Genomic DNA, 9550 nt, shown 5'->3' on the forward strand with positions numbered 1-9550 from the left:
ACAGCTTATGACCTGCTATTGAATACTTACAACAATAATTTTATCAGAGTTCTGCAGCAGGCAACGACTGATGAGCTTCTAATGAACTACCATAGCATAAGCAATGTCTTCTCAATAACAGGTGCTTCTAGAATAACAACATCCTTGTCTCTTGCTGAAAGAAATTTAACAAGCAAATCCATTGATGACACCTGTCAAAACCTGAAGCTTTTGATGTCATTCTGAATCCTTCCACACAAGAAACAACCAGTATTGGAATATTACCCGATTGTGGAGACTACTAGATGGTGAGCATAGTTACTTTTGTACTTGTAATAAGTCTTTCCCATTTTACATAAATACTTGACAAACCTATACTCTGTAATGAGCAGATAACCAAATACATTTGCCTATTTACAGTTACCTTCTTAGTTCTATACAAAGTTAATAATGTTCCATCCACAGAATTAAAGGAAGATTGTTACACTTTTCAGATGGCTTGTGTACGAAAACAGCATGGCTACGGACATATTTCAAGGAAATGGCACCTGAAAAAAATGAAGATCTTAAGCAAGGCTGTGATGTACAGACCCAGGACCAAATAGATGTTGGTGGTTCTGTTGCTGCAGATGTCATCATGTATGATGTGGAATCTCCATTGCAGGTGAGTGTGAGTGTGTGTGTGTGTGTATGTGTGTGTGCGTATGTGTATGTGTGTGTGTGTGTTTGAGAGTGTGTGTGTGAGAGTGTGTGAGTGTGAGTATGTGTGTGAGTGTGTGCGTGTGTGTGGTATTGTGTGTATGTATGTATGTATGTATGTATGTATGTATGTATGTATGTTAAAACAATTATATATGAAAAACGCAACTAACACCAAAAAAGGGTGGTCATAATTCAAAAATGTTTTTCTCCTTTAGATTGCCCAATGAGACCTACCAGATTGCATTGAAGGCCAGTCTGATAGTGAGGAAGAGGACTACCTTATTGATATAGTGACAGCTGTTGATGTCCTAGAAAAAGAAGTAGCTGGTGATGCCAAAAGTGTAGACACAATCATGGATGGGATTGCCACAGGTTTAGAAGACTCCCTGCTAGAGACCTCAATAGATCAGTTGACTTTAGATGATGACACAACAAGAGATGAAAACATCATGACTGCATTTGGCTTCCAGAAGTAATCACCCCCTCCTTTGCTTACCAGACACCTCCGGCTTCTGGCAGAGATGATGACATAAACAAGCTGAGGGAGATCTTGGATGATATTCTGATCAAGACTGAGCTGGATGATAATCTTGGATATGACAGGATACTTTTAGGACCAGACAACAAAATTGATATGAATTTGTTGTCCTTGATTAAGGAAAACAAAAAGTATGCAAAGTTTTTGCCAGAGTTCCCCCTCTTACATCTGAGAAAGTCCAAAGTTAATACTTTGTTTAGTGCATACAAACATGCTGGCCTTGTGGAGCTGCTCAAGGTTATGAGTGATCAAGATGTCACAGAATGGTCAAAGCTACTAACTGCTGATCACATCGACACAGCCATAATACATGTTAAAAGAATTGCTCAGGCACTGCAAATGGCATTCTTACTGAAATTTATACAGTCTTTGGGTGATGATGATGCGAAGGTAATCACATGACACTTGATCACAGGAAAGTCAACTACTGCCTCTAAGACATGGGATGAACGAATGACGCAATTCATGGATAAAGGAAGGCAGATGAATGCTATTTTTGCCCTCCATTATGACATGATGACACACTGCAATGAAGTAGTTGCTATTTCAGTTTCGGAACGGCTCGGGGGCTCCAAAGGATACAGTCTCCTATTGGGAACTGTAAAGTCATCTTTGAAGTTTTCTTTCTTGAATAGTGCTACCTCGTATGCTCCCTATTGTGCAAGGCTACTGGCTCATCACTATACAGCAGACATTTTCCACCAGAAGCTAAAGGAGACACTGTACTTTAGGTACTAACACCTATTGGGAACAGTACGGTAAATTTTGCTTGTGATGCCAAAAGGGAGATGGACCACAAAGATGCACTGAAGGGATTTAGATCGGGCTCATCTCTTGAATCTGCTTCAAGAAGGATGTCTCTTATGACATCCATTCCACCAAGGAGAAGACCAAAGAAAATGAAGGAGTACAGTGGTTATGTTCAAACATAGATGCTGAGCACATTTTCAGGGTAGTGGAAGTCATTTTACGCCAGAATTCTTTGTCTTTGGAAGCCTGCACCACTCCATTCAACATGTATTCTGAAAAGATGTCTTTACTGTCCAGAGAAATGTTTGATGATGACACCAGAGCAATTGGCGAATATCGTATACAAAAGTTCATTTGTCATGACCAACTGTTTGGTTTATCCTCTGCTGATGTTCCAAGCCTAACAACAGTAGAAGGTCCTAAACCACTGCTCAGCAGAGTGAAGAGATCCAATGTGTTACCATCAAGAGAACAATCAAAGCTACTAGACACGTCCAACAGTCTGAACAAGATGAGAAAGGAGCAAAACGATCCAAGGCCATCAGACGGGAAGTTAAGCAAACGGATTGCCTTTCCTCGGAAATGAACATGTGCCAAGCACTAGTGAAACCAGACTGCAGCAAACCTAAGGTCCAGAAATCAACTTCTATGAAGAATGCTCTCATGAAATGCATTGAAGATTGTCAGGCAGGAAATGTCATTGAGTCTGTTAAAGGACCCTTGCCAATATGGCTGACAAGTAATGTAAAGTTAGTTACCCTTGAATTTGCTTGAGTGAAATTTAAAAGTAAAGTTATCACAGGAAAAATATATGTACAAAATGCTATAATGCGTCCCCTACCGTCAAAAATGCTAAATTTGGAGAGAATAGTGTTGTGTGAAGAGAAGTATTCCTTCACTCCCGATCAGTTTAAGGCAGGCACAAGGCAACAGAGAAAGAAGGCCTGCAGTGTATCTTCTATTACCCATCTGAAACCAGCTGATGATGCCATTACACAGCAGCGATTTCAACGAGATGTCATAACTGGAACAACATTTGGGAAATCTCTCGTATGCAAGTATGTTGCAGCTAACGCTAAAGACCTGCTATTGCCACCAGGGATCACACTTGACATCGACAGTGAACTTGAAATGCACACCTGTACGTGTGATGGAGCTTGCACATGCAAACATTATGCAACGCCAATCCGTTGTACATTTGACAAAGAAAGTCAAAAACCAACCATTACAGCTCTGGTGGATGTTCAACAACGTAAAGGTGAAGCAGAAATGTCACAGGTAGACTGGCTAATAGCCAGCAGATCTGATCTCAAAGCAGGCGAAAGAGTTGTCAGTTTGATTACATCAGGGGACATTGGTGTTGTCTGCATTCATCTCTATGCCATATCCAAGCACTGGCCTCATGATGACAATGGCTCTTTTATGAATAAAGTTTTTGTGGTTCTGCAGAAGCCTCATATGCTTCATGATATCTTCAACATCACAGCCATCATTCAACTTTTTGAGGACAAATACCAAGATCCAGACATAGGAGTGAAGCTGGCATTGGGTCTCTGCATTGGAAGGAATGACTTCATCCCCAAATTCAAAGGTATCTCACATACCCAAATTTTGAAGACATACCTCTCCAGCAGTCACTTTAGGCAAAATCTTTTCCAGATTTCGAAAGGAACACAACCCTCAATTGACAAAGATATTTATGAAGATTTCGTAAAACATCTCTACTGTCCAAAAAATGCATCCCCAAATTCTGTTTCTGTAGAAGAAGTAAGAACGGTGAGCATGAAACTGAAAAAAGAAATCCGATGACAGCTTTATCTCCCAGCTTGAGCTCAGAAATGCCGAAACATGGATGCCACCAACCAGTGCACTCCATCGCCTAGCTGACCTGATCCAACTCCAGGTAGAGTACCTGGAGACAGCAGGATACCACGATGCTAATCTGCCGGATTTCATGGCTTCCTCATGCCTCAAAATAACAAAAACAGGAGAGGTCGAATATGACTTTGGACCGGAGGTCCATATGAATGTACAAGACATCCAAACTAAAATTAAAGATGGCAAGAGAAAACAAAAAGGTACACCACAGAAAGGACAAAGGAGGAAGAGACAACTTACATCCACACCCAGAAAGAAACCTTGAAAATATAGTCAGTACCTTAATTGACATCATCAAACTTCAGATGTCACTTAACTATTCAAAAGACAATGTTGATAAATATTTAGAGGAAGATGTTATACATACCAAAGTTGACAATGTGAACAACATAATTCAGCATTTTGTTAGTACTGCTTCCTTCAAAGAAGAATTCAACACATTTCACAAACAGTTTCTATCACACGACCAGGACAAGACAGTCCATTTCTTGTTGATAGTGAAAATGAAAAGACATTTTATGCTCATATTATCACAGTGAATTGCAATAGTCAGTATTTTGTATATATTTGTGCCTTGTATTATGTAACATCTACAATATGGACAGATATGTATCTTCTCATGACCAAGTTGTATAAAGTAGAACATGTTCATCAAAATCATACTATCAGTTTGTGTTTGTACTAAGCAATGTACAGACATTTAAATTAGCATATGTTATGGCCAGACAACAGGCAGTACATGGACAGTTTTTCACTATGTTGTGGATAGTCATACAGATGATACTGTCATGAACACTTTTTACCACCACACAGTCGTGTGAATTACCATTATTTTATGAACTTATTTTATGAGCACTTAACGCTGTAATATTGCATGAAATGCCATTTTTGTCGATGATTGAAAACGGCAGACACATGTATGTTATAGTGCATCAATGTGCACTATATAATTCACGGCTCGGGAAGATACGGTGTACAGCAACCCATGCTTGCCGTAAAAGGCGGCTATGCTTGTCGTAACAGGTGACTAACGGGGTCGGGTGGTCAAGGTCGATGACTTGGTTGATGCATGTCACCCCAATTGCGTGGTTCGATGCTCATGATGTCAATCACTGGATTGTCTGATCCGGACTCGATTATTCACAGACCACCGTCATACATGTATAGCTGGAATATTGCCGAGTGCGGCGTTAGACAACAAACAAACAAAACATAATTGACACATCATATCAATCCATGATCCGAATGGATTCTTTCATTGACAGAATAAAGTGCCTTATAATTTTTTTCTATACCAGAATGATACTTTACAACGATATGTATATGTGTAAGTATATGTAAATAGTTTACCGAATCTGTTTACAATAAGTTTAGCATAGTTTTCATACAATACTATTTGACGCTGAATAACTTTCAGAAAATACATACCAGAGCACAGTTACCGACTCCCCGCATGCAAATCGTAAATTTGCTAAATATGTTTACATGTATTTGATAACAATGTTCTGAAAATGTTATGAATTTGATGTTATTAAATGAAGTTTATGAAATGTTATAAGTTGAATGCTATGAAGTGATCACTGCTAATACAAGTCAATGCTGAAAATACGTGTATTGTCATTTTGTTTTATCGAAGATGGCGGACGTTTCTGAGAAAAAAACATATACAACGAACAACGGATATAATGAACTGATTTCTCTGGTTCCTTGTAGTTTGTTATATCCATGTTCTACTGTACTCGGAAGTTCATGCTCAGCTGTGTGCGTTCTGTTTTAAATTCATTTGATGTTTGCTATTCAATACATATTTATTGAGAGAACAAACCCTACTCTTTGCCTGGAGGACGCACTTTAGGTTCTCCCCTGTTCCATTTACATTACAAAATGTTCATGCAAAGAAAATTTGCATTTCCTCTCTTGGCCTTTTAATATTTGTATTCAATGGTGTATGTCAACTTTCCGTTATAAGTAGAAGTGTACACCCTGCTCCCTGTGGGTATTTTTGTACAATTAATCTTCTTCTAATGTATAAAATATTATTGAATAGTTGCAAATTTTAGTGTAACCGTAAATCACTCCAATTCAACATTAAACATCAGTTCAACATTATACTCATTAATTAATCAACCATGTAATAATAAATTATAAAACCACTCGTTCAACTTGCTGAAAACACAGGCTACACAGAATAGTAAAGAATTCCTCAAATGACACATCTGGAAGCAAGGTCGTATCGCTAATGAGAAAAGTCAGGGAATGGGGTCAAGAGAGGTCGTATGGTAAGGCCTGTTGGCTGAATTTATTTTGGCACTTTACAACAAATACAAGTGATAGCTTATCGGGGCAAAATGCTAGGGAGACTGGGTTATACGTAGGACTGAATAGACTTAAGCATCACATCTCTATAAACAGACTAATAAGCCCAGACCAGAGTGGCTTCACAAATAACAGACAAACATTAGACCACATTCTACATCTAGAACAAGACATTAGGACTGCGCAATCAATGAAACAATACACCCTGGCCATCTTTAGAGATTTCAGCAAAGCTTTTGACATGGTTCGGCATAACGGCCTCCTTAAAAAACTCGCAAATAATCATATCAATGGGAGAATACTAAACTTCATTCACTCTTTCCTATCAGACAGACACATCACCGTAAAATCCCATCAAACCCTATCCGACACACACCCCATTGAAAACGGTAACCCACAAGGAAGCATCTTATCGCCAACACTATTCAATTTTATGATTAATGACATCTTCTCAGATTCCAAAAATAAAGGAAAAATACCACAGCAATATTCGCAGATGACGTTTCCCTTTGGACCTCCTCGGCCTCCATCAATTTTATTAAAAAACAGAATGCAATCTGCTTTAAACAATATCCAAAAATGGGCTTCGAAACTGGGGATTCCAAATCAACACCAATAAGACCACTGGCATGCTCTTTAAAAAACAATATATGCAAAATTACACACCCAAACTTTACCTTAGTGACATAGAAATTACATACAAAAAGGTTCCTAGGGGTTACATTTGACCAACACCTTACATGGGGCCCCCATATATCAAAATTGGTCAACTCTTGTGAAAAAGATTTAAACTTTATGAGAGCTATTAAAGGTAACAATTGGGGGTCTGACAAACAAACCCTCCTCAACATCTACAAAACACTCATTCAATCCAAAATCGAATACGCCGCTCCGGTCCTAAGCGGCATTTCAACTAAATACAACAAAATAAAATCAATCCAATATAAGGCCCTCAAAATAGCTACCGGCACCAGGGCTGGTACCTCACACCATGCCTTACTACTTATGACCAACACTCTCTCCATTACACAAAGAATACAAACAACATCAACAAACAGACGGCACACAAATTCAATAAATTCCCTGACCAAGCCCCATACATGACCCACCTACACAAGCTAATACACACCCACAATCTAAACACACTCACCCCCCTCCCTACAATACATAGCCGACCCCCCCCCCCCCCCCCAGTTGACACAACGCTCCAGGAACTTTTTATACAAAGCCCCGGCACTCCAACTGCAAAAAAAGGCCGAAGCAACCCTTAGACACCTCCACGATAACTGGCGGACACTTACATTTACACCGACGCATCCCAATCCAATGGAAAAACAGGACTAGGAATACGCATAGACCAACGACCCCCCGTCAACACAACTTTCACTATAAAAAATTCACTAACAACAACACAGGGGAACTATTAGCCATCCTTACAGCAATACACGCTATCAAAGCGATTAACCAACAAACATTTATAATAATATCAGACTCACTAACCTCACTCAAACAAATACAAAACAAATACTCAAGAACACGTCCAGACCTCATCAACAACATTAATACTCTCATCAACCAACTTAACAACAACAAACAAATCAGTCTACTCTGGGCCCAGGGACACACACATATAACAGGCAATAATAAAGCACACATCGCAGCCAACACAGCCACCCATCAGCCCTCATTAGAAATCTACTTCCATACCTCCAAAGCGGAGATCAAGAATAAATTTAAAAAGTCCATAAAACTTCAAAACTACAACAATATAATTCAAAACACTAACTCGCAATGGCTCAAAACATCTTTTACGCAATACAGTCTCAAATGTTGCAACGATAACAGCTCTAACCATTTGGACAATATCATATCAAGAATCATCAGTGGAAATACCTACCTCAACTACAATCTAAACAAACAAGGCAGACACCCGGACGGGAAATGTAAATATTGTAAACAGCCAGAAGATTTGTATCATGTTTTTAACAGCTGTCCTTTCTATAACACCCTTCACTCCGAACTTTATCACGCTATCCCTCCTAACTATAAACAAAACCTCACACTACTTTTCAACCCTTCCAACCCTATCTACATCTTCAATGCAATAACGCAATTCATCATCAAAGCCGACCTTTTAGACCGAATTTAGAACCTCCCAAACAAAACAATACAACCTTACTATGCCCTAGTAAACAAACACCCCAACTTTCGGATCGGGATCGAAATTTCCACCACGAGTCGCCCTCTCCGACGTCCGTGCCTTTAACCCCAGTTAACCACACACTAACTCAATAAGGTCGTTAAGCCAGCCGGCGCCAACAACAAGCCCACTCCGCACGCCACCAAACCACGTCACAACCCCCCCCCCCCCCCCCCCCCCCTCTTCCCTATCCCCGGGACAACCGGCTCTAATATTTAGCCCTTGTGTTTTTCTTTATTCAACTATTTCCCATATTAAATAATGCAGCCCAACTGCATATCTTCAATTACCCAATTTGCTATAACCTTACCTTACTATTCCCCTGTAAAATTTAGTAATGGCCCCAAACCTCTCCTCCCAAGAATAACACCCCTAATAATAATACTCTCCAAGTACAGTCATTAGGATAATTTAGGTTACTCCCCGGCTGGTTACAGTTTTTTGGTATGGTGATTTTCATATTTCATCTATTTATCTTTACTTCCCCACCTACCCCGTCCGCGAAATGCAATAAATGCGAATTGGACGTAAAACCTATAAATCAGTCAGTCTCAGTCACTGATGGATCCATGAATCCTACCAACAATAGTACTGGTTACGGGATCCATATCCACAGCTCCAAACCCCAAGCACATTCGCCTGCCAGTTGGTCAGTCAGTATTCACTGCTGAATTGGAGACAATTCACCATGCACTCAAACTCATACCGGAACTACCGGTAGCAAAGGCAGTCGTCCTATCAGACTCACTAAGTGCACTTCAAGCCATCAGCGGCAGAAACTCAAACTCCACGCCAAACACAGTCAATACTATTCTATATGAATATACAAAACTATCGGACCAAGGGCAGCAGGGGGAGCTGTGTTGGATCCCCACTCACATATATGTTCATGGAAATGAAAAAGCAGACACACTGGCGAAGCTAGCACTAGACAAAGCGGATATACAGCCTATTCCCTTAAAGGGGAAGTGTACACGCAAAAATCACTTTCTTTCTTTTTCTAAACAAAACGCAATTTTAGAATTAGTTAGTATATGTGTTTGAAAATATACACTCATTTTTTTTCACAGTGAAAGTAGGAAGCTCACAATAGTGTGAAAGTGATATGCCGTTATGAGGCCTTCGTTTTACGAGCGAAATAGGCCTGAGTTATCCCCCTTAGATTATGACGTCATTGGTGCCAATTC

General features: G+C 39.8%; 1 pseudogene; it reads left to right on the top strand.

The window, feature by feature from the left end:
* Positions 1 to 520: 520 nt before the first annotated feature.
* On the top strand, positions 521 to 4112 carry LOC139447879 (uncharacterized; annotated as a pseudogene).
* Positions 4113 to 9550: the final 5438 nt, after the last annotated feature.

This window comes from Haliotis cracherodii, unplaced genomic scaffold, assembly GCF_022045235.1.
Source record: "Haliotis cracherodii isolate W230 unplaced genomic scaffold, xgHalCrac1.p SCAF_7, whole genome shotgun sequence".
In the NCBI taxonomy this organism is placed as follows: Eukaryota; Metazoa; Mollusca; class Gastropoda; order Lepetellida; family Haliotidae; genus Haliotis; species Haliotis cracherodii.